Genomic DNA, 23,469 nt, shown 5'->3' on the forward strand with positions numbered 1-23,469 from the left:
CCCCCTTATAGCATAAATACTTATGACAATGTTATTTCTGTGCTAGCTAAATGCAGGGGTTACCTGGTCACCATACTAAATGTTTTGCCCCCCTAGAGAAGCAGCAAGGAGAAGAGATGTGCAGTTGCTCACCCGGCTATACTTCATTTAAAGCCAGAAAGAGTTCAGCTATTCCCAGAATAGTGACGAGCCACTTTGATATGCCTACGAGTCAAGTCAATGGCTCCATAAAATAAGAGCCCAGCTACGCTGTAGGTTAGCACATTTCAAACTCTGAGAGTAGGAGACGTTGCCCAGTGTCTGGGTGCCCTCTGCCAGCTGGCGAGTAGCTGCTATTGATGTTGGCGGCACTCTGCAGTCTACTGCCTGAAAAACACTGAAGGGAAAATGCAAGGAAAATTCAAAATATTGGGCGAAGGAAGATGTGAAAAAAGGGGAAAATTTAACCATATGGGAAAATATAACAGAATAATATTTTGAATTTCCTGTGAACGTAAGTGTTAATGTTAAAGGCGGCCAAAGACTTTAACACTTATTCATCTGATGCTTTGGAAGTCTAGCTTTGAATCATGGGAGCTTATGGCGCAGCAACAAACAGTATTTTACTTCGCTCAAAGTGATGTCAAAATTCTACTTCCTGTCTAGTGGTTTTCTGGAGTGATGTCACTGTATATCAGAGATGTCAACGACTCCATATTTGTCAAGGTTAAAATCATTATATAAGAATCTTACAGCCTTTCCAGTGCCAGACTGGGTGGTTATCTCCTGGATCAGTGTGGGACTGGGACACCAGGGGCCCACCCAAAAAGCTTAGACCAGGGGCCCACTTTTAGTACTAGTACTCTCCTCACTCAACCTCTGTTCTCCTAGTCTCTTTTCTTTACATACTATCATTTATTATTCCACCTATTTAGCCTCTTTGTTCTCATAGAAATAGGGAATGGCCTTGAAATAGTCCAAATCTGACACCTGGGCCCACCGGGAGTTTTCCTGGTATCCCTGTGGGCCAGTCCCACACTGCATGGCATTAATTGGCTTCTTGGGTATATTGAACTGCTGTGAGAAACCTACAAAATATAGAAGTAATGGAGGAAGTAATTATCTGGAATAAGGGCCAGTCCAACCCTTTAAACAATGGACACATCAAATCTACATCCATCATAAATTTAGAAGTTAACGCAGTTTAATGATTACATAGCCACACATTATGTCGATTTTGTATGTTTTCAAGCAATTACAAGACAGTAATTATTAGTAATTATATTAGGAAGCGATAAGGTGAGAAATGACATTACTGAAGAGGGATATTGATTCTAGCCAATCCATTCTATTCAGGGTAACATTATGAAGTACATATGAATGACTTGTGAAAACCCTACAAAATAAAAGTACTCAATAGATAGACATGTAAAGGTTTGGTTGTCCCTTTGAAGAACAAAGGTTTGATCCAGGTTATAGCGCAGTGTTAATTGTCATTACTCTTTTATGCAGGCGGCTGTTCGTCATATGCCAGGACTGTAAGGAAATGCACAAAGCATCATAGTTGGGTTTATTGACATGCTAATTAGCCTTAAGTCAATATAAGAGGTGGCGCAGATCTGGGAATAGGGTTACAACCTGTCTGGGTTTCAAGCAGGCCAGCCCGGCATTAGGAACGGCAGTCCGAGTGAGAACTGCCTGTCTGGATTTCCAAATTCGGAAACCCAACCCCCTGACATCCCTGGTCCCACCTCCAATGTTACCCGCCCCATCCCTGACCAGCCTACAACATCACCAGCCCTCTGTCTGGAGTCGATCTACTGAAATCTGGTGACCCTACCTGGGAATTTTCCATGGGTTTCGTCTAAGGATGAATCCAATCCACTATTTTCAGTTAAACCCAAAATCTTTCATGAAGTATTTGACCTTTAAGCACATGTAAATTAGGCACATTTTTGTGATTTTGTGTGACAAAAAGTCACATGATTTTAAGGGTTCGGATTTGGTTGGGCCAGAATCTTGCATTCAACTGAATCCGAATTGACTGATTTCTGAGACAAATCCCAGGATTCAGGGCATCACTAGTTCCCTCCTCTCTCAGGGTTATATCCAAACCTTGAATTGTTTGTTATGAAACTACAATTCCCATCATTTCACCTACAGCTGAAGGATATTGGGGCTCTGATTTTAGCTCAGCTTATGGCCATGTATTGGAAACACAGAAATCAGCCATAGAAAATGCATTTTCACCATCATTTACAGGATTATTTTACACCACTCTCTACCCAGCATAACCTATTGAACTCCGACCTGCTGGAAACCAAATCCAGGTGATTTTCGACCCAACCACACCCTGTTACACCCCAAGCCCACCCTCGCCCTGCTTGAGTATAAGTATGGAGGACTCCCACAAAACTCTGGGAAGGTCGACTCCTCTCTGAAGTCATTGAGACAAATTCAGAGGCAGAAAACTTGGGGATAAAGTGGCGTAAAGTTCTGTGTACGAGGGGTCAGAATTCAGTGCTGGTTTTAATGCGCACATACAACTTAACTGAATCATGGTTGTTTTAAGACTAAGCAGTAGAAGCAGAAAGGCTTTAGAATCCAGAACCAATGCTAAGCTCCTTGGTCTCGGCTCAGATGCCGCCAGGTCTTATAAAGAGGAGCCAAGCTAAGGGTTCTGGACGAGCAGAGGGGCAAGATTATTATGCAAAAGTCTTTTGGGCAGAAGGTCACAGACAGAAAATGTCATCGAAATCAGGCAGGCAGAAAATAAGTGGAGTCAAACAAGCAGGGGTCAAAGCCAGGAGATCAATCAAGAATGGTCAGGACAGGCACGGGTCGGAATACACATAACAGAATAGTCGGTTTACCAGGCAGGGGTCGGGAACACAGAAGTCAGCTTAGTCGGGCATTCAGGGGTCAAAAACAGGTATCAGATATCAGGAACAGACTAAATAGCACCCAGGTATTTCACACCATTGCGCTCTGGCGTCATTACGCCAGCGCGAATGTGCCTATAAAACAAGAGGATGCGCGCCATTGGCGCCCTAAGGAATCGGTGCACAGGAAGACGTGGCACGACGTGGCGGGCGTCTCCGCCGAACCACTAGACCACCAGGGTGAGTTGTTACAAGTTGTTTGTGTGCTGTTATAGTGGTGACTATGCATAGCTTATCCATACAACTGGCTGGTGTAGCAAGTGAACCGATACTGACTTTACTAGAGCATACATAATGCATCATAGATTAGAAAATAACATAGTGGTAGGTACAATAATGGGCACAAAATTGTGCCCATTTCTGTGCCACATCCTATAGAATATATATCAAATGATAGGGGAGTATAATAGTGAGTCAACGGGACTCGCCCAACAATTAAACGTATATACAAAGTCCCATGACTCAATGTTCAATCAAAAATATTTATTTAGTATCATATTAAAAAGGAGGAACCGTCATTACAGGAACTCACTATACTGTGACCTCACTATTGCATGATCTTTGAACAAAGTGACATTATTAATGTTTTTGGATTTTCTCTTCTTACTATCCCCTCTGTTGTCTTTGACGCTCACAGCTGCTCATTCCTCACTTCTTCACTGAGAGACTTCTTGACTGGGTACCTCCATCTTGGCCACCTTCTCTTTCTACTTGAATAGATTTACTTGAAAGTGCTTTGGTTTTCACATAATATCAAATAAATCTGGAAAAATATAAGCAACTTGTCATAGGCTCCACCCACTAACCCGATATTCTGTTTGTAGATGACTGAATCAGTGAAAGGAAAACACATTCGATTGAATTTGCAGTTGATTTACTAAAGGTCACACCCGAATTTGGAAATAATTTTTATTTTTTAAAAATAATTTTTACATTTTTATATATTTTTTCATTTTTTCCCCCCAGCTGTCAGTTTTCAGGTCAAATAAATAATTCTGCGCACGGTAGAATTTATATTCCGTAGTTTCCTTTGTTTTTTTTATAGATAATGAAACCACTGTAACCTTTTTTATTTATATTAAAATATTTATATAATCTTTTATTATGTTAAAATAATTATATATTAACATTTTTACAACTACAGTTACAAATATTACAACTGTCACCCGAATATCAATTTTTTATTCTATCTATGTTGAACTAAAACATTTCTTCACATAGATGCACTGGAAATCAGTCGATCAATCATTTTTTTGCATTTTTAAACATTTAGATTTACTAAAGGTGGAATTTTTCTTTTACCACTAGAATTTGGATATCGTTTTTATTTTTCCCCAGTTAGGAATTTTCCTTCTAATTTATGAAAGGTCAAATGAGAAATTAGCTCGCCTGGTAGAACTCATTTTCTGTTTCCTCTATTTAAAGTTCAGTGACTATGATTATGACAAAAACCATTAGCCAAAAATTATTATTAATTAACACCAGAAAAAAATTTTTGCCGTTAGAATAACTATTGAAAATGTTTTTGTACACTTTCAACCTCCCCAAAAAAATTATGCCAATATTAGTACAACATTTTTTTCTAATGAGAAAAGAAATAAAAAAAAAGCAGGGTCCTGCTCTAAGCAATGGCCACCTCTCCTGGTGTTTCTTCTCAATTGAACATTTACATTTAAATAAGTCTTCCCAACAGATGTTGAAATAGAGATAAGGTAAAATATAATCAGTTAGGATGGGATCCAGAGCTTGGGTCTTTGAATAATTTGGGGCACCATAATTGGAAAAAAAAGGAAATCAGTCAAAATGTGAAATGTAAACCTATGAAAAATTGTATTATTTTAACTCAGAGGTTTCTGAAAAGCAGGTTTCTGGATTATAATCTTATCCCTGTATACAAATTTTGTATTTGGGGTTGGATAGGTTTAAGGCCCAGTCTTCTGTAGAAGAAGCTCCTTTTATCTGACTCATATAATGATGGATACCATGCTACACCCCAAATTTCAGTATGGAGCTTCCCTTTGAGTAAACCAATCCCTCCCTCATCATTATCCCTCTAAAAGAGGGGTCCCCAACCTTTTTTACCTATGAGCCATATTCAGATGTAAAAAGAATTGAGGAGCAACACAATCATTAAAAACATTCCTGGTGGTCCCAAATAAGTGTTGACATTGGCCATTTGGTAGCCTCTGTGTGGACTGGCAACCTACAGGATACTCTGTTTTGAAGTTCACCTGGTTTTTATGCAACCCCAACTTGTCTCCAAGCCTGGAATTCAGACATAAGCACCCGCTTTGCTGTCACTGGGAGCAACGTCCAAGGGGTTTATGAGCAACATGTTACTCACGAGCTACTGGCTGGAGATCACTGCTCTACCAGAAGGCTGTTGGCTAGTTCTAGGTTGCCCAGTGTTTCATGGTCAGGCAACAGTGAAGAGCTTGGAACTGGAATCACATTATTTTTATTGGCAATAGAGGTCAAGTTAGTTGAAACCCTCTGCCTGATCACAGAATAGGGAGGAGCCCAGGAGTAGTGTGTAAGTACTCAGTGATAAGGACTTGGTGGATTTGCTTACTCTGAGGAGTGTTCCTAGTGGCACTAATGTAAATTGGTTTATGGTTCATTCCCAAGTGGGCTACATTTATTCAGTATAAAAATGATAATAATGTTAGGAATATTTCCTCATTGCATACACTTGTTTTTGCAGACATGAGACGTGGACTTTTCCTACCCACCTCCACAGAGGGAGGCCAATGTCTATATGGTGCCACAGGGAATCAAAACTATTCTGCAACACACTGCTATAGAGGCCAGTGTTTGACATCTATGTTGTGTGATATGCTGAAATTATACCTAGACTTCACCTGTTCTGCACCAGATTGGGGTAACCAATCACCCCTGGGACTCACCTCAGTTCCAGGCTCGTTGGAAGAAGTCACATGTGACTATACCTGTACCATGTTTTGAGTTTTTTTAGCTGATTTATGCTATTTAGATACAACTCTAGTGATGGGCGAATTTGGGGTGATTTGCTTCGCTGAAAAATTTGCTGATTTTCCGTGAAATTCGCAAAATGGCAAAAAACTTGCAAAACATCTCCAGCATCTTATTTTTGACGCCGGCGTCCATTTTTTTTGATGCCGGCGAAAAATATTTTTTTGACCGGGGCGAATTTTCACGGCAGTTTCACGAATTTATTTGCCGGTGGTGAATCGTGGGAATTCGCGCCTGCCGAATAAATTCGCCCATCACTATACAACCCTTATATTTATATATATTTTATATTTAAAAATATATATTCTGCATTCCACCACTAGATGGTGTATGCAGTAAAAACCTAACAGAAGAGAAAATCCTTGGAATATGGTGTTGCTGCAAAGGCTCCACATTTCACTACATGAGATTTTGCAGCCAAAGAATTTCTTTTGAAATGGAAGGTCCCCTTTGAATGAAAAATATTAAACCTGGCCACTTTTGGTGCCTGTAGATCCTGGCGTAGGGCTGAGGAACCTAAAGAGTTACCAGCGAGCCTGATGGAGTGCGGCAATGAAATGATCCCATCTGGTGTTATTAAGAACGTCAAGAAGAACCCTAACCTTGATGTGTGTGTGCTCTTCATGGAAGTGGTAACGACTCTTAATATGATAAACAGATTTTTGCTACAGGCTCCCGGCACTCGAATTTCTGGTAATAAAATTGATTTTGGCAGAGATCCTGCAACATTTATGGGACAATCTTTTCTGCGAGGTTCCTGCATGTGTTTCCTACATCAAGAAGGTAGAGTTTTACACAGGAGGCCACTTATCACTGAGCACAGGCACAAACATTAACTTAACAATCAACCAAAGAGGCTCCAGGTTTGTTTTAACAACTCATAACTGTGTTACTATTCCACACTCATATTCTATGGAACATGCACACACATGGAATACACGTATGCTTTATATTTTGAGTGTGTAAATGTGCATAGATGTCTTGCTGGAACCTAGAATGTAAAAAGGGAAGTCTGAGGCACATCCAATGTTCCCTCACATGTATATCCTTCTAATATCCGTAGATCTTTATCCTTATCTATAAAATACACGAGTGATACTCAGAGTTCCCTGTATAACTCAGCCTGCAGCCTTGTGCCTTTATATGGTCACATAACCCCTCAGTGACTTCTAATATCCTTATCATTTACAGTAGGAGGTACATTATCCCTTATAATACATGAGTGATACTCAGAGTTCCCTGTATAACTCAGCCTGCAGACTTGTGTCTTTATATGGTCACAGAACAACCCCTCAGTGACTTCTAAACTAAATAGTTAAACAATACCTTTTCGTTGGGCATGTTATTGAATGTTATATGTTATTGAATGTTTAAATGTTTTCCTGAACAAATATAGAAACATGAACAATATTTAAAGCCAGTTGTGCACATTCCCTTTAGCCCTTATGAGTTGGAGGACAAGGAATAAGATTTGCCAATAAACATATCTTTCCCCCTCGTGACACATTGAATAAAGTGCTAGCACAAGGTGACTGGTGCTACTGGGGAGGTGTAAGACAATCTCATGGCCAGTGAGTGCTCTTTGGAGTATACTGGTTCTGACTGGGAAGCAAACCGCTCCGATGCCAAGTAATGTAATTTGCAGACTCCCTCCATGGAGCTGCGCTCTCGAAGCTCAGGAAATTTTGTTACAGTATAAATTTTTACTCCTCTCTCTGGAATCCACCACTGATGCTTAAAGACCACCAACAGAAAGTCTTTGTGAGGCCAAGTTAGACACAGCCTTAGGTTGAAGGTGAAGGGAACTTTACGCAGAATATCTGGGAAATATTTATGGAACTGTCACATGACATATGATTTTACTAAGATGAACAGAATTTAATGAAAAATGAAAAATGAGTTGATGCATTGAGAGTCCCAGAAAAGGCCACGTTCAGCATTTGGCTAGTGATCAGGGTTTTCTGTGGATAAAGGTTGTTTTAATGTTCAGACTAATTACTGTGCTGGGGCAGAACCTTGACTTCAGCAGTTTTATTTTATATTCATCCTTAGCCTTTCTATCCACCTTCACCCTTTCTGACCTCTAGCTGCTTTGCTTTCTTTTTCTTGCCGTAGTAAGTGTACTCTTAGCAGGGCAACGATATCCCCAGGTGTGCATGCACCATCAGGTTGAAAACTAGGACCTAGGAGCACAGATTAACTGAATTTTGTATTCCTTGGTTTAGATGTTGCCCAGAGAAGATCTATATTGTCCACAGATCATTGTGAAAGTCATCAATAGCTGTCAGTTTGGAATAAAACCAGTGGTTGACCAATCCATTATTAAGTCTTGGGGTAGAAAACAAGGGCCCAGGAGAAGAGATTAAGTGAATTGCTCTTTTGTATTCCTTGGTTTAGAGGTTGCCCAGAGAAGATCTGTAATGTCCACAGATCATTGTGAAAGTTATTGATAACCATCAGTCTGGACATAGTTGGCCAATCCACCATTAATTCTTGGGGTAGAAAACTAGGACCTAGGAGAAGAGATTAAGTGAATTGCTTTTTTGTATTCCTTGGTTTAGAGGTTTCCCAGAGAAGATCTGTATTGTCCATCAATTATTGTGAAATTTATTGATAATTGTCAGTTTGGATGAAAACCAGTGGTTGGCCAAACCACCATTAAGTTTTGGGGTAGAAAACTAGGACCCAGGAGAAGAGATTAAGTGGATTGCTAATTTTTAATTCCTTTCTTTCAAGGTTGCCCAGACAAGATCTGTATTGTCCATTGTAAAAGTCATTGATAGCCGTTGGTTTGGAAGAAAACCTGTGGTTGGCCAATGCACCATCAAGTCTTTGGTAGATTTCCATTGCAATGCCAACTCAGAAGATCTAGAGGTGGAAGAAGGACTATCAGGTACTTTATGCATGGGGGTGTAGTGCTAAAATGTGCTTCTAATCCCAGAAGAGTTAGAATAGAAGTAGACATCACTGGAGGACATTCATTGGCTGTATCCATGGGTTATTGGCTTACTAATAACTAATCCCAATTGGGACAGACACAGTTATGTCAGCTCATGCTCTGAACCATAGATATATATCTCATTAGTCAAGCTGTACCAGTCGAGCTTCCCATAAGGCACATGTAGGATTTTCTACACTGGTGTAGCATGGTTCTGCTATGCGCCCAAAACATTGCTGTTAAAGTCTATAGAAGGCAATCCAAGCAGCAGGCTTTCTTCTCCAATGGATTAAATGCTACTGTATAAGCCTAACATTGACCATACATGGGCCATTAGGGAATGCTCCTCTCCTGATCTACCCTTGGCCAATCAGATGGGGAGCATATGAGGGGGCCACAGTATGACCACCTTCTTATTGTTCATTCATGAAATGACCGGAACAGCAAGAATTGACAAAAATCTGAGGCTCCTCTTCTTGTCTTCATCTGTGGTGCACCATAAATTTGCCAACATAACTTAAAACGTAACTGTTGCAAAGAATGGGAATGGAGCTCCTGACAAGCTTGAGCAGTGCTGTCTATGAACAGCTTTAATATAAATGTCAGAGCACCCAAGGCCAACCATTTGGGACCATATTTTGCAATTCTTTTCATGTATGGAGGATGATATGAGTGAAGGTGCATTACCCAGCTGGGTTCCGCAGTGTGAGCCTTTCTCTTTACCTTGGTCCTAAGCCAAGAGTTACAGTCCTGGACACCCTTTTCTCCTTTTTCTGGCACGGGGACTTTTATTATATATAACACTCGGCTCGCTGCCTTCCCTACTGTGAAAATAATTGCTGCTTCTTTTGAATTCCAATAATATTCGGTTTTCAAAGATGTTTTTTTCCCCCTCTCTCCTTCTGTGTTTTTAGAAAGTCTGCACCTTCCCATTTTATTCCTGATTGTCCCATTAGTGCGGCGGCACCACCCTGTGCCAATACATTGAGGAATATTAAAGCCCAGTCCTGTTTTACTACTGCTCTAATACTCCTTTAACCATGTAGTTGCCATAGGTCTCTTTAAAGGAGAAGGAAAGGTTAAAACTAAGTAAGCCTTATCAGAAAGGTCCATCTAAATATACCAGTAAACCCTAAAAGTAATGCTGCTCTGAGTCCCCTGTCAAAAGAAAAACTGCATTTCTTTCCTTCTATTGTGTACTCATGGGCTTCTGTATCAGACTTCCTGCCTTCAGCTTAAACCTCCTTGCCCTGGGCAAGAGCATGCTCAGTTTGCTCCTCTTCCCCACCCCCTCCCTTTTCTACTGTAATCTGAGCCCAGAGCAGGGAGAGACAGGCAGGAAGTGATGTCACACCACATTAATACTGCAGCTCCTATCCTAAACAAACAGAGAGTTTCTAGAGCTTTTTACTCAGGTATGGTAAAACATTCTACAGAATAAATATAGTGTAATAGCTTGCACTATTGCAGCTAATCTATTGGCAATAAAATCCCTCCATAGCTTTCCTTCTCCTTTAATGCCCAGAAGGGTTAATGATCCCACCCAATGACAAACCATAGAACACGGTCCAGATGGGGTGAGTTTAGAATAGTCCAGAACTGAGCTATAATAAAGTGGGACTGGAAGATATTATCCAACTAACTGTATAGTGTACTGCAGGGGGAATGTAAGGTATAACACACTGTATTTAAGGAGAACAAAATCCAAATTCAGTTGGGGGGCTCTGGACACCCCAGTCTGACACTACATTTGATTAACCCACCCAGTTCCATATCTTTGGCGCTTGATTTCACTTTTAGTGATACACAAACCCACAAGAGTCTCTAAATTACATCACACTGCTCATTAGCACCATAGAGTTCATTATACGACATATATATAAATAATATATATAATTAACTTCTCATCTACTTTTTCCAGACAATGGCAGTGTTACACCCAAGGGAGCAAAGGTGCTCATTGATATGATGATAAAGAACCTCTTATTCCCGACCTCAGTAATTTGCAATAAATAGAACAAGTGATTGGAAAAAAGTATAACAGTATCACCTAATTAATACACTGCTGCACTTCTGTTCTACTAAAAGAGATGAATTCCTATTTCTATATACTGAAATCAGACCCTTAGACTTTCCATATCCATGTTTCCTTCCCAGAGACTATTATCCACTGTTACTATAGACACCATCTCTCCCTACTATACCTGCTATCCCACAGTCACACTCCCTTCCCAAGAGACTATTATCCACTGGTACTATAGACACCATCTCTCCCTACTATACCTGCTATCCCACAAGTCACACTCCCTTCCAGAGACTATTATCCACTGTTACTATCCATCTCTCCCTACTATACCTGCTATCCCACAGTCACACTCCCTTCCCAGAGACTATTATCCACTGTTACTATAGCACCATCTCTCCCTACTATACCTGCTATCCCACAGTCACACTCCCTTCCCAGAGACTATTATCCACTGTTACTATAGACACCATCTCTCTCTACTATACCTGCTATCCCACAGTCACACTCCCTTCCCAGAGACTATTATCCCACTGTTACTATAGACACCATCTCTCCCTACTATACCTGCTATCCCACAGTCACACTCCCTTCCCAGAGACTATTATCCACTGTTACTATAGACACATCTCTCCCTACTATACCTGCTATCCCACAGTCACACTCCCTTCCCAGAGACTATTATCCACTGTTACTATAGACACATCTCTCCCTACTATACCTGCTATCCCACAGTCACACTCCCTTCCCAGAGACTATTATCCACTGTTACTATAGACACCATCTCTCCTTACTATACCTGCTATCCCACAGTCACACTCCCTTCCCAGAGACTATTATCCACTGTTACTATAGGCACCATCTCTCTCTACTATACCTGCTATCCCACAGTCACACTCCCTTCCCAGAGACTATTATCCACTGTTACTATAGACACCATCTCTCCCTACTATACCTGCTATCCCACAGTCACACTCCCTTCCCAGAGACTATTATCCACTGTTACTATAGACACCATCTCTCCCTACTATACTATACCTGCTATCCCACAGTCACACTCCCTTCCCAGAGACTATTATCCACTGTTACTACAGACACCATCTCTCCTTACTATACCTGCTATCCCACAGTCACACTCCCTTCCCAGAGACTATTATCCACTGTTACTATAGACACATCTCTCCCTACTATACCTGCTATCCCACAGTCACACTCCCTTCCCAGAGGACTATTATCCACTGTTACTATAGACACATCTCTCCCTACTATACCTGCTATCCCACAGTCATACTCCCTTCCCAGAGACTATTATCCACTGTTACTATAGACACATCTCTCCCTACTATACCTGCTATCCCACAGTCACACTCCCTTCCCAGAGACTATTATCCACTGTTACTATAGGCACCATCTCTCCCTACTATACCTGCTATCCCACAGTCACACTCCCTTCCCAGAGACTATTATCCACTGTTACTATAGGCACCATCTCTCCCTACTATACCTGCTATCCCACAGTCACACTCCCTTCCCAGAGACTATTATCCACTGTTACTATAGGCACATCTCTCCCTACTATACCTGCTATCCCACAGTCACACTCCCTTCCCAGAGACTATTATCCACTGTTACTATAGACACCATCTCTCCCTACTATACCTGCTATCCCACAGTCACACTCCCTTCCCAGAGACTATTATCCACTGTTACTATAGACACCATCTCTCCCTACTATACCTGCTATCCCACAGTCACACTCCCTTCCCAGAGACTATTATCCACTGTTACTATAGGCACCATCTCTCCCTACTATACCTGCTATCCCACAGTCACACTCCCTTCCCAGAGACTATTATCCACTGTTACTATAGACACCATCTCTCCCTACTATACCTGCTATCCCACAGTCTCACTCCCTTCCCAGAGACTATCATCCCACCGCTACTACCATTATTAGTAATACTACTTCTGTGTAGTATTAGTACTACCAGTAGTACTCTTACTAAAACTTGCTATAGCTGCCCTTCAACTAATTGTATATCCATATGGTGGACTCAGGGCAGCTGATTATCAGTCCATCAAAGACAATTCTGGTTATTTATTTTCTGTGTGTGTTTGAGCAGGAGTTTAGTTTCTAAAAGTCTCAACTGAAAGCTTAGACTTGCCATCTGTTAATGTTTGATGAGCTAAAGACTCCCAGGTCAATTAGGTTACTCACTGTTTCTCTGTTGATGACGGGTGGAGAGATCCCATAAATGTTATTGTTCTTCATGATGAAATAATTTGGGCTGTGGTCTTTGGGATTTGGGTTTCACACTTTTGTTTAACTGGCAAACATAGAATGGAGAAACCAAGTCTGTAAGTATTGTCTTGCCATATGTAGATCAGCTCCATTCCCATCAAAAGATGGATTTCCAAGAAATTTCTCCAAAATGGGATGGTTTTAATGAGTATTATTACAGGGTGGTCAGGAAGTGAGTTCCACTTGGAATAAGGGGCAAGTTCCCCAAAATGCATGTGGGGGGGGGGGATTCATTCCACCTTGTTTGTGGTCTTAAACCTCTGACGGTGGATGAAACTATTTTTCCTGACTCAGGCCCAAATAATACAATAAAAAAAAATCTTCCACAAGATTAACAGTTGGATAAATTTGGTAAGAACAAATGATGGAAGATAATGAGGCAAAGTGAAGACACTTTATATTCTCTGAAGCAACTGCACCCAGATCAGGTTTTCTTGTATGTGTAGAAGAATAATCTTCTGTAGTCCATGTTAAAGGGCCCCTATAAATTCATTGTGTCACTTTTTTGAAAACGACTTCATAGTAAGTGACATAATGAGTAGGGAGAGTAACACACGTAAGATTTTTGTTTGGCAATAGCCCAGCTCACAGTTGCACAACCAGAATCAGTCTTGTCACTGGAAGATACTGGAGCCCATGGTAAAATCATTTTAGAGTCCCCTTAAACTCTGGTATAAAGATATTTATCTTGGAAATGTCCCATGGGGCCCCCTATACATTCTAGGCCCCCAAAAGTTACTGGTTCAGCTTCCTCTGTAGTTACAGAGCAGAACAGGGAGGGCCAACAAGTAGAGTGACCCGTGTGAGAAATGGGCCCAGTTGACAATAGAAGAAGGTCCAGAGGCAAATGAGATATCAGAGGTAGGATTTTTTTTACTATGTTTTCAGGCACTTTATAAATTGCATCCAGAACTATAACAAAAATATGGGAGACAGAAAATATCCGGCTATACTGATACTGTGGTACCTTCACAAAGGCCCAGTCACACTACACAGGGCGAAGTGAGGTTGATAATCCTGCTGGTTAACCTTAAAGATGGTTCAGTGGAGATTCCTGCAGGATCATCAGTTCAGCTGGTTGGAATATGAAATCTTATGTTCACGGCCACCCACCCAGTTTTGACCAGGACAACCCGGTTTTCAGAAGGGCTGCCTGGGTCAAATGTATTTGCCCGGTTTTCCAAATTAGGAAAACCGGGCAGGATTCTCCTAGATTGACAAGGCTATTAGCAAATAACGATCACCACCTCATAGCCCCGCCCACGATATAATCAGCTCTGTCCATGACATCATTGCTCCGCCCTGTGACATCGCCAGCCCACCCTTGCCCAGACTTTGCTGTCCTGAAAGGTAGCAACCCTAGGTTGGTGTGATCACCAATTGGATGGCTCTCTCATAGAGCTTGAACAAGTTCCATTTACACATATATATATATATATATATATACATTCATCAGCCAATTTGTTCCTCTTCTTCTGTGCATGGAGAGTCACATGTTCAGCCTGATGGTTGATCAATGAAATATGAACCAAATGGAAAAAGAATGAACCCTCCAAATTGCACCATCCCGTTTAAATGCCCTGACTGACCGGTAAACGATAAGATAGAACTTTTATTGAATATATTTAAAATAAAGACTATTCCCCAAAAAGAAAAGGTTTAAAAACAAGTGAAATGGTAAGAGTCTAACCACCCTTAAACTCCTCTCCTAGTTGTAGGAAGCAGTTACGGGAATGTGGTATGCCTCTTACACTGCAGTCTCTGAGTAAGGCAACCGGGAAAGCCTCTAGAAAAAGATTCCTTGGCTCGTGATTCCTTCCCTCAACCAACCTTCTTTGTGCACCAGCCCTCGACCCAAGTTCCTTCCTGGATGGAATTCGGTTCCCCAATCTTTATGAAGAGTTCTGATGCCCTGCCTGTCAAATCTAAGATCTAGGTTTTACCCTATGTAAAAACCTTTTTCATTGTTTTTAAATGTTTTCTTTTTGGGGAATAATCTTTATTTTAAATATATTAAATAAAATAAAATGTTATTGTTTACTGGCCAGTCAGGGAATTTGAATCGGGTGGTCCAATTTGGAGGGTTCATTCTTATTCTATTTGGTTCTCATTTCATGATTTATTGACCTTGCATACCATTCACCTGCACCAGGTCAGGTCCCCGTGGATTACCCGCAAAGTGGTTGGGTTTTGGGCAAAACCTCCCTGATTCCCTGGGCGTGTGGGCAGTCCATGGGTAACCTGGCTGGGTACCCAACAAAGGTGCAGGCTTGATCCCTCCCAACCTCCCCTGTGGTTCTGGTATTTTTTCTATTTTTGTTCAGATTCATTGTCACACATGTCCCTGGGTCAGAAGGTTAGTTGGCCTATTGCGGGTCCACTTGGGTAGAGGATCAGCGGGGGAGAATTGATTGTTGTGGTCACGGGTAGTGGGTATAGGTCGGGTATGGGTATAAGAAAATAGACCCGGGACCCTACCTCTTAGTGTGTGGAAGGCGCTGCCCACTTTTGTTGCTTTTTTGATGGTTGATCAACTAGAGCTTCAAAAAGTTTGACCAAAATCTTAGAATGACAAATTGGGCATTACTGCAAAGCGCCTATTTGTAAGTGGTCAATCAAATGAACAGGTGGATGAGACTATCCAGGCAGGGTGACTGCATATTAAAGTTTAATAACTGAGCAGATGTTTTTCTTTACATATTTGTCTGGAATTCAATTGCAATCCAGCTCCATTTGAAATGTTGGGGTGTTTGGTCTACAAATGCATTACAGCTTTGGTTGAATCTTGCCAGATATTGACAGTACTGGAAATGGTATTGGCTATTTTGAGGAAGAGTCTGTCTTAAAAGTTGGAGGAGATTTTAAACAAGGCGACAATGCTTATAAAATAACCCCCCTAGTCTGGATGAGGATTATATCATTGTAAATCCTCCTGAAGTAAAACCCTAGAACCACACATTGACATACAAAAACCTCTATAGAAAATATCTCTATTGAAAAGCTCAAATCAAATATAAATTACAATCTAAAAAAATTTCCCAGCATAAAATTTTAAATTGAAAATGATTTGCTTAATAAAAAGCATTTTTTTAATTCTTAAAAAAATTTCTGTCGAGAAGGACAAAATGATTAATGTTTTTAAGAAACACATCCAAGATTTTGACCATTTTTCCTTGAATCGATTTGCTTTGCCAGAAAATGATCGTTCTCTGGCGAAATTTTCAACAGATTTTCTATTCCCTGTTTTGATAAATATGTTCAGAAGTAAAATGTTGTTTTGCCAAATAGGAAAAAACCGACTGTAAACTGGAGCGTTTGGACCCACAGCAACTGGCGGAAGCCTCTGTACATATGGCAGGTCGGAATCAGTAGTTATTAACTTTAATTCACTTCACTAACTAGGCAGTTCCATTGCAAACAAGAAAGATGAGTGGTGCATTCGTTTTACTGAGGCCATTAGGAATTTCATCCCAGATTCTGCATGCGCCATTAAGATTAATGTTAGAACCTGAAATAACATTCTATACATCATCCCTAATTTGTTGTAGGAACTGGACCCTCAAAAACTGTTTAGTTCCAAACAGAATAAGCAAAGGCAATGACTCAAACCTATCGGTTTATACAGGTATCTGCCACAATACGGGAGACCCATTATCCAGAATGCTCCGAATTATGTAAAGGCTGTCTCCCATTAACTCCATTATGATACAATAATCCACATTTTTAAAAATTATTTCCTTTTCTCTGTAATAATAAAACAGTAGCTTGTACTTGATCCCAACTAAGGTATAATTCATCGAAACCTGGTTATTGGGTTTATTTAATTTAACGTGATTTTCTAGTAGACTAAGGGGCTGATTCACTAAGGGTCGAATATCGAGGGTTAATTAACCCTCGATATTCGACTGGGAATAGAAATCCTTCGACTTCGAATATCGAAGTCGAAGGATTTAGCGCAAATAGTGCGATCGTATGATCGAAGGATTATTCCTTCGATCGAACGATTAAATCCTTCGAATCGAACGATTCGAAGGATTTAAATCCAACGATCGAAGGAATATCCTTCGATCAAAAAAAGTTAGGCAAGCCTATGGGGACCTTCCCCAAAGGCTAACATTGAGTTCGGTAGCTTTTAGATGGCGAACTAGGGGGTCGAAGTTTTTTTTAAAGAAACAGTACTTCGACTATCGAATGGTCTAATAGTCGAACGATTTTTACTTCGAATCCTTCGATTCGAAGTCGTAGTCGAAGGTCGAAGTAGCCCCAAAAAAACTTAGAAATTCAAAGTTTTTTTACTTCGAATCCTTCACTCGAAGTTAGTGAATCAGCCCCTAAAGGTATGAAGTTCCAAATTACGGAAAGATCCATTATCCGGAAAACCCCAGGTCCCACGCCTGTATCTAGTAGAATTAATTCAAAGGCAACTGGACATTTAAAGTTTTTCTTGAAAACGTTTCACCACTCATCCGAGTGGCTTCTTCAGGAACTACTTGACAGAAGACCTGGCCATATTTTTACTTGGTCAGCTGAGAACTATCCCCTGGTTAAGTGAATCCAACATCTTCCCAGTACAGTACTGTAGTTTAGTATTTATTTATATAGTTCTAATTTTCTGTACTCTCTACTGCTAGGCTGCTCTCCTTCCCATGGCCAAGCCTTGTTTACCATTGCTTTAATATCTAAAGGCCAGGGAAAGAAATTTAAAGAGGTTTGATGATAAAAGAGCTCCCTTGCTGTGTCAATCTTTTTATGCTGCTCATAAGGGGTGCATTGGAATGGTGCCTTCTCGCTTAAATCTAAACTCCGCCCCCTTCCCAACTATGGGAAAGAGAGCATCCCAGGAACAGGAAGTTCAGAGTTATCACTAGTGACCAGTGCTAAGTCAAACTTTATAAGACCTAGGGGCCGATTCATCAAGGGTCGAATATCGAGGGTTAATTAACCCTCGATATTCGACTGGGAATTAAAATCCTTCGACTTCGAATATTGAAGTCGTAGGATTTTAGCGCAAATAGTACGATTGAACGATCGAAGGATTATTCCTTCGATCGAACGATTAAATCCTTCGAATCGAACGATTCGAAGGATTTTAATCCAACGATCGAAGGAATATCCTTCGATCAAAAAAACTTAGGAAAGCCTATGGGGACCTTCCCCATAGGCTAACATTGAGTTCGGTAGGTTTTAGATGGCGAACTAGGGGGTCGAAGTTTTTTCTTAAAGAGACAGTACTCCGACTATCGAATAGTCGAATAGTCGAAAGATTTTTAGTTCAATTCTTCGATTCGAAGTCGAAGGTCGAAGTAGCCCATTCGATGGTTGAAGTAGCCCAAAAAACACTTCGAAATTCGAAGTTTTTTTGCTTTGAATCCTTCACTCAAAGTTAGTGAATCGGCCCCTAAGAGTAGAGTGTTGTTTAGACTAGCAATAGAGTGTAGTTTAACACCGCCTTTTCACTTGGATCCAGCCTCCGACCCCTGCAGGACCAAGGGAAAAAGAGCATTGTAGGAACTGCAAGTAAAAAAGAATCAGTGCTTTGTATGTTTTACAATAAACATGCAAATCAGTAAAAGCGGTGGTATGGTATAAAAAAAATTCAGCTGTTGTAGGTGATTAAAAGAAGCTGACACTCCTGGGACATATATTATTTCCCATATATTTTTTGGGAAATTTTTTCTAGAATTGAACAAATGATGTTGGGTCTGGATTAAGCTTTTGGTTGAACCTTCTGTTGACCGGTTGGTATTTGACTAAATCCAAATATGACCAGTTCAGCTTATCTCTACTATCTGCCATTGGCCAGTTTTACATTGAGCGAAGGAATCATCTCACTGCAATTTCAGAGCTGTTCTTTTATAGAGCTGCCCAACTTCTACGCTGTGTCTTTCCCAGTACTCGTGTGCGGAACAGGGAGATATTTCCGAGGCTGGCACAGACTGACTCTGTTGATCCAGGGCAAACACATTGAGATGGCACCAGCGAAACTGAATCATTTTGCCCATCAAATGTTACTTCCTAGAAGAGGAATTAGCAAAGCACAGAGGAGGCCTTATTGGTTTCTTGGCCAAATTATGGCGTGACCACAGGGCAATTATCACCAGTGAGTGGAAGGACCAATAACTGCAGGCGCGCCAGGGCAAGTCTCGGGAAAAGGCAGTTTGTTGTCCTTGTCCTGTCTGGTGTGGTTTCATTGCACAAGGCAGAGCTGGCACCAATATCTCTTTCATTTAGGGGCCTCTAAAAAAACAAAAATCCTTAAAAATCCTACATCGTAAAAAAAATGACTGTCTTTGTGCCATTCCGATGGCTCATTACTCGGCAATAAAGTTTTTATAGGCTGCAAAGAACAGAATATATAAATATAATGTGTCCAGTTTGCCTTGATTGCGTCTTGTTTGGATTTGCAGCCAATTGTGTGCCCTGTGAAAGGAACACGTTGCTCTTGTTTTATCTTTCTTCTTCTTCTTGTAACAGGACTGAAAAACAAATCATCCAATACAGTGATTATTTGTCTCATGGAAATATTAATCGGTGACCATTTGCTTTGTGCATGCTAGCCTCTATTAGGGGGATGATGACTCAGCTTTTAATTTTGGCCTTGCCTGAGCCTCCATTGCTCTCCAGTTGACTGGCCATTAAACCATTAAACTTGGTCAACAATGTCAAACTGATAACTTTCCTTCTGTTTTGGATTACACAAGTGTGTTGTGTTTGAGTTGGAGTCTATAAGTTCCCATATAGGCACAAAATGCGTTAGGTCGTCAGTGCCTATCGTAATTATTTTAGCATTTTCTCTGCCTGCAAACTTTAGATACAATAATTTGCTTAGGACTAACTAGGCCACTAGGCTTATTCTTGCAGTCACTGTTCAATAATATTATTTGTTGCATTCGTTATGGATCCTTAATAGTGATGGGCAAATCTGACCCATTTCGCTTCACTCAAACAAATTTTTAAAGCACAACAAATTTTTTCCATCTATTAGAGTCTATGGGCATCATTTTCTCAGTGAAACTTGGTGAAAAATTTCGCTCACCACTAATACTTTATAAAAGGCAGATTTTCCGATAAACCATATTGGCCAGTCAACTAGAAGAAGTCTTTTTCATTAAAAGAGCAATAACAGCAGAGATATCAACATCCCCAGGCAACTTTGGACATGGCTTGTTTACATAGAACTAGGGATGCACCGAATCCACTTTTTTGGATTCGGCCGAACCCCTGAATCCTTAGCGAAAGATTCGGCCGAATACCGAACCTGAACCCTAATTTGCATATGCAAATTAGAGGTGGGAAGGGGAAAACATTTTTTACTTCCTTGTTTTCTGACAAAAAGTCACGCAAATGCCCTCCCCGCCCCTAATTTGCATATGCAAATTAGGATTCGGATTCGGTTCAGCTGGGTAGAAGGATTCGGCCGAATCCGAATCCTGCTGAAAAAGGCAGAATCCTGGCCGAATCCCGAACCGAATCCTGGATTCGGTGCATCCCTACATAGAACATACCCCATTCAGCCCAGACCCTGACCTCTACTCTCCCGAGCTATTAGGAATCTTATTTATGAAGCAAAGAAAAACATTATGCACTGAAATTAAATAGTAATATGTTATTGCCATATTCTTTCAATATTGTTCCAAAAAAGTTTAGAAAAACAAGAGTTTGCATAATTTTAGTAGCAAATGGATATTGCGATTTTTGGATTGGAGAAGAATTTATATTTTGAAAATTGTTTTAAAAATTCAAACATCTGAAAAAAAGAAATGCATTGCAAATTGGATTTTTCCACCAAAACAAAGCTTTTGTAAACGCTAAGGGGGTTTTTAGGCCCCGAATTTTTCTAGTCAGACTTTTAAAGGGGAAAATACAAGTTTTTCATAGAAAAAAAAAGATTGTATTTTTTTTGCGATTTATTAAAGTCTGACGGTGTTAAAAGTCTGATGAAAAAAAGTACTTCAACTCTGACCTGCTGAGAACTTGTAAAAGTCAATTGCAGATGCGCCGTTAAGGATTTTCTGAGTTGCGCTGGTTTTTTTTTAAAAGAATCATAGCTTTTGGGTGGTAATTATATTGAAAATTGTTTTAAAAAGTCTGTTAGAAATTAAATTCAAACATGTGAAAAAAAGAAATGCATTGCAAAAGAAATTTTTCCACCAAAACAAAGTTTTTGTAAATGCTAAGGGGGTTATTTATTAAGCCCCGAATTTTTCTAGTCAGACTTTAAAAGTGGAAAATACAAGTTTTTCATAGAAAATAAAGATTTTTCTTTAACGGTGTTAAAAGTCTGATGAAAAAAGTACTTCAACTCTGACCTGTTGAGAACTTGTAAAAGTCAATGGCAGATGCGCCGTTAAGGATTTTCTGAGTTGCGCTGGGTTTTTTTAAAAGAATCATAGCTTTTGGGTGGTTTTACGAAAAAAATCATAGGTTTTCGAGTGCAAAATCCCAAAAAATCATGGGATTCAGATTTTTTATGATTTTATCATGATTTTTTTACATACAAGAAAAATGTGTGTGTGTGTATTATTAAATAGGGGGAAACATCTGTGAGGATTTGGTCAGAGTGGTTTTCAGAAAAGTGAGAAAACTTCAGAGTTTGATAAATAACCCCCCTAAAAGTAGAAAATAATTACCATTTATAAATAGGGACACTTAGGGGCAGATGTATTAAGGGTCGAATATCGAGGGTTAATTAACCCTTTGATATTCGACTGGCGAATTAAAATCCTTCGACTTCGAATATCGAAGTCGAAGGATTTTGCGCAATTCGTTCGATCGAAGGAATAATCGTTCGATCGAAGGAATAATCGTTTGATCGAAGGAATAATCGTTCGATTGAAGGAATAATCGTTCGATCGAATGGTTAAATCCTTCAAATCAAACGATTCGAAGGATTCGAAGGATCCAACGATCGAAGATCAGAAAAAACTTGGAAAGGCTATGTTGACCTTCCCCATAGGCTAACATGGACTATGGTAGCTTTTAGGTGGCGAACTAGGGGGTCGAAGTTTTTTCTTAAAGAGACAGTACTTCAACTATTGAATGGTCGAATAGTCGAACGATTTTTAGTTCGAATCCTTTGATTCGAAGTCGTAGTCGAAGTAGCCCATTTGATGGTCGAAGTAGCCAAAAAAACACTTCAAAGTTTTTTTTCCTCTATTCCTTCACTCGAACTTAGTGAATGGGCCCCATAATGTGAAATAGGACAGAAAATTAAATTGATTATTTTTGAAATTATAATTATTAAAAGATATTGCATCCATAGTCAAAATCAAAAGGAAAGGCAAATTTTCAGATTTGAGATCGCACGTCCATCAAACCCCCTTATCAACAGACTTGGACACAGACATAAATGTAGATATTAAAATGAATCCGTTGCTTTGGATTCCCAATATCTAAAACATGACCAAAAGCTCTAAGAAAATCTTTCGTAGCCTGGCCGTACTCACTTTCAGTTAAGGGTTAACCCAACTCTATGATTGGTGTTACTTTGCCATTTGGTTCTTAACCTTCTTAATCCCTTTAATGTGCATATAAATCGCATGGCTGCCTGTTTCTTTTGTTCCCCTTATTCCCAGATTTCTGACACAATTTAATATGTGTATAAAACATGTGCAGCCTAAGCGGGTAACAGATTTGCTTTCCTAATCACTCCAACACCCATAAAGTACATGAAAGGAGCGCCAGCAAATTGGTTCCCCACATTCCATGGCATCTGTCACTCCTAATGAAGGGATCCTGACGGCTTTTATTTCTCTCAAAATAACAGATGTTTTTCCAGTCTCTTTATTGCCGAATACAAAGTGTGTATAACTGGGATCTTCCAATTTAGACGAATACTTGGATATATCCAGATGACTACGCACCTATGTCCAGGGAGAGGGTCACCAAAATAGTTTCTTAAAGTGGACCTGTCACCCAGACACAAAAATCTGTATAATAAAAGTCCTTTTCAAATTAAACATGAAATCCAATTTCTATTTTTTATTAAAGCATTCATAGCTGTTGCAAGCTCATTTAAAAATCTCAGCTGTCAATCAAATATTGTCTGCCCCTCCTCTATGCCAGTGGCATAGAGGCGGGGCAGATAATTACTTTCACTTTCCATTCAGCACTTCCTACATGTCACTGCTCTCCCCACATTCCCCCCAGTCTCTTCACCATTTAATTGTGTAACCAGGACATGGGGATGGACATTGGGTCCCCCTTTCTGGTGCACAAACAAGATTCTGAGATGATACAAGTCTTGTCTTAATAACAGTGTCCACAAAATGGCTGCTGCCTGCTTGTTATAATT

Source organism: Xenopus laevis, chromosome 1S, assembly GCF_017654675.1.
Source record: "Xenopus laevis strain J_2021 chromosome 1S, Xenopus_laevis_v10.1, whole genome shotgun sequence".
Taxonomy (NCBI): Eukaryota; Metazoa; Chordata; class Amphibia; order Anura; family Pipidae; genus Xenopus; species Xenopus laevis.